This window comes from Jaculus jaculus, chromosome 2 (assembly GCF_020740685.1).
Source record: "Jaculus jaculus isolate mJacJac1 chromosome 2, mJacJac1.mat.Y.cur, whole genome shotgun sequence".
NCBI classification, from domain to species: domain Eukaryota; kingdom Metazoa; phylum Chordata; class Mammalia; order Rodentia; family Dipodidae; genus Jaculus; species Jaculus jaculus.
Genome location: NC_059103.1, coordinates 1,144,078 through 1,148,024, shown reverse-complemented (window position 1 = coordinate 1,148,024; position 3,947 = coordinate 1,144,078).

Genomic DNA, 3,947 nt, shown 5'->3' with positions numbered 1-3,947 from the left:
GTGTCACTCCAACGGGAGCCTGGAGCTGGGAGCTGGATAGCTCGAGCAGTTGCTGGCCGCCTCTGCCTGAGAGCGTTTGCCAAGCAGTTTCCATGGTGACACATCTTGGCTCTGACAGGAACTGATGAGTATGGAGAAGTGTCCCCAGGGAGGGGGCAAGAGGGGAGGTCTCTGTGTCCTCAGTTCTTGGCACACACAGGGGGATCCTGTAAGTGGAGAAACCCCTCCACCCCAAACAGGGCACCCCTGAGGGAGGCTCTGGGCTGCCTGGTTCAGGAACGGACTCAGGTCAGTTAGTCATTCAACAAACCTCCCAGCATAGCCAGTCTGTGCTGATGGTGGTGGCTGCAAGGCTGCCTGTGAAGTGGGCTCATAAAGGACTTGAGGTCTGAAGAGGACCCAGTGTCCCCACTTTCCCTCAGAAAGTCCCATGATAGAGAAGTGAAGACCAAGACCTGACTCTGAGGCTGGGTCACAGGAGTGAAGATGGTGGACAACCTTTTGTAGATCACTAGCTAAGCACCCCGGTTCCCCGCCACTTCCTGAGACTTGGTGCCCTATGCCACATTATTTGCCTGTGAGGGGTGGAGCCAACCTGCAGTCTAAGCCCATCTCCTGATTTGGCCAATAAGAGGTCACACATGGGCTGGAGAGATGGCTTAGTCATTAAAGCACTTGCCTGCAAAGTCAAAGAACCCAGGTTCAATCCTCCAGGACCCACATAAGCCAGATGCACAAGGTGGCACATGCATCTGGAGTTCGTATGCAATGGCTATAGGCCCTGGTGCACCTGTTCTCTCCTTCTCTCTACCTGTCTGTCTCTCTTTCAAATAAATACATAAAAGATTTTTAAAAATTGTATTGAAAAAGAGAGAAAAAGGGCTGGATGGCTTAGTGGTTAAGCACTTGCCTATAAAGCCTAAGGACCCCAGTTCAAGGCTCGGCTCCTCAGGACCCACGTTAGGCAGATGCACAAGGGGGCACATGCGTCTGGAGTTCATTTGCAGTGGCTGGAGGCCCTGGCGCGCCCATTCTTTCTCTATTTGTCTCTTTCCTTCTCTGTCGCTTTCAAATAAATAAAAATAAATAAACCAAAAAAATTTTAGAAAAAGATAATTTAAAAGAGAGAGCAAGCGAGCCAGCCGTGGCAGTGTACTTAGGAGGCTGAGCCTGGGACTGGCACGCCTCTGCTTCGGTCCTAGAGTCCCATCAGAGCTATCCTGGGCTTCTGGGCTAGAAGGAGAGGGGACTTAGGGGTCCGGGGTTGTCCTAGTTGAGGCCAGCCCACCACCTGGACAGTCACACCCAGCCCAGAGCAGCAATACTGCCCTAGTGGCCCATGAGTTCTTTGAAGATTATAAGAAGCTCTTGTTCTAGGGCTGGAGAGATGGCTTAGCAGTTAAGGCTCATACTTTGAACTCGTATTTTGGTCCCACGTAAGCCAAACACACAGCGACGCTAACGCACAATGTTGCACATGCACACACGTCTGAAGCTCGTTGGAAGCGGCTGGAGGCCCTGGTGCACCCATTCTCTCTCTCTCCCTTTCTCTAAATGAATGAACGAATGAATAAATAAATAAACAAAAGAAGCTTTTGTTCTAAGTCACCTTGTTGTGGTTCATGTTGCTTGTCACCTTGACAGGATCCAGAATTACCTAGGAGGCCAGCATCTAGGCATGTCTGTGAGGGGGTTTCTAAAATGGATTGAGTTGGAAGACACACCCTGAATGTGGGCAGCACCATCCCAAGAGCTGGGGCTCTACACTGTATCAGAGGAAACAGTTGGGCTGGAAAGATGGCTCAGCACTTAAGGCATTTACCAGTAAAGCCTCACAACCCAGGTTTGATTCCCCAGTACCTATGTAGAGCCAGGTGCCCAAAGCATCTGGAGGTTTTTTTTGTTGTTGTTTGTTTTTTTCCAGTGGCTAGAGGCCCTGGTGCCCCATTCTCATATTCTCTCTCTCTCTGCCAGGTGGCATGGTGGCACACACTAATCCCAGCACTTGGGAAGCAGAGGTAGGAAGATCGCTATGAGTTCAAAGACAGCTTGAGATTACATAGTGAATTCCAAGCTACAGCAAGACCCTACCTGGAAAAAAAGTGAAACCCTTATGCTGTGCGCTGCAGTAAATCTTTCCCCCTCAAGTTGCTTCTTTGTGATGTGAATGTGATAACCACACCAGGCAAACTGAGCCACGTTAGGTATTTTGTCACAGCAAGGAGAGAGCTAATTCCCACTTACTTGCAGCTAGTTGTTACATAGCATTGTCTGGCTGGTACATGGTCTTTCTAGGGCCCCAGTCTACAGCCCTCTTTCACACAGCTCATGCAGAGCATCCCCTGCTCCTCAGGGAGGCTGAGAACCAGGCCACAGTGAGGGCTGGCAGGCAGCTGCCTTCTGCTGGACCACAACCCAGACCAGTGGGTGCTATGAGTGCAGCATGGGAGCAGAGCTTCCCAATTTAAGTCCAGGATAAGAACAGAGCTGTCCGCCTTCATTGGCCTCAGTTTGTCCACCTGTGAAATGGGCCCATGGGCCTGTCCTGCCTCCCAGGGGGCATTCAGAAAAGCAGAGTGTGTGTTGCACACAGGCCTGCTATGTGGCAGCCTGTGTCAGAAGCTCACAGAAGAGACATCGCTGCTTTTTAGGAACCTGGACATTGAGGGGGCCATCACTGCCCAGCTTACAGACAGGTGTGAGTCTGGGGCCCTCGGGAGTGGGTGGTGGTGGTCCCCGTACCCAGCTGGGTGTGAGGCTTTTCATTCTCGAGATGTTTCCCCACGGACCCCTGCTTGTTTTTCTTTGTGTGTGCGTGTGGCGTAGGTACATGTGCTCATGTGTGTGAATGCGGGCATATGCGTGCCACCGTGTCCGAGGATAACTTTGGGTGTGACAGTGTTTGCCTTCCACCTTGTTTGAGGCAGGGTCTCTCACTGGTTCACCATCCAGTGTGCCAGGCGAAATGGCCAGCAAGCTTCCAGAAAGTTCTCCTGTCTCCACCTCCCTTCTCCTCATAGGCTCACTGGGATTACAGACACCTGCCACAGTATCCAGCTCTCATGTGGGTTCTGGGGATCCCAGCTCAGGTCCTCTTGCTTGCATGGAAGGTTCTCTAACCACTAAGCCATCTACCCTGCCTGGGAGGCATGTGGTCAGCAGAACCCCTTCTTCTCCACGTTCCCCCATCCCAGAGCTAGGCTGGACTCTCCCAGGACCTGCCTAGGAGGTTAAGACAAGTGCTCCAGCCAGGAGAGACTCCCCCACCCTCAGCATCTCCCACTGTTTGCAGAGATGTGTGAAATCCGCATAGCAACAGGGCTAGCACCAGTTGCTGCACCCTGATTGGGCATGCTAGCTAATCTTTATTCTGATTGGTTGGTGCCCTTTGGTCAAATCCAGCAAACTTGGGCTTTGGCTCAGTGGCCTCTGGAGGTAAGGGGTGGGGGTCAAGGCCAGTCCTGCCCAAAGAAGGCGGCATTATAGAAGACCCTCCCTACTCTAAACTACAGACCTAAAGAAAGCTCTGTCCTCTAGGGTTAAGAATGAATCAGGCTGGTTTTGATAGTGCATATCAGTAGACAGTTTCAGAACAGGCCCCAGGAGGAGGATTAGGGGTTCAAAGCCAGCCTGAGCTATACCTGGGAAGTTAATACTGTTGTTTGGCTAAATGGATATATTGTGCTCATCAAATTACCCTTTAAAATTCATGTTTATTGGGCTAGGAGATGGCTCAGATGCACAAAGTGATGGACGTGTCTGAAATTCATTTGCAGCCACAAGAGGACCTGGTACACCCACTCTCTCTGTTTGCAAATAAATAATAAAGCTATTTTTTTTAATAAAAGAAAATAAATCACTTCTTTAATAATACACTGAAAGATACAAGTCTTAGCTGGATGTGGTGGCTCATGCCTTTAATCCCAGCACTCAGGAGGCAGAGACAG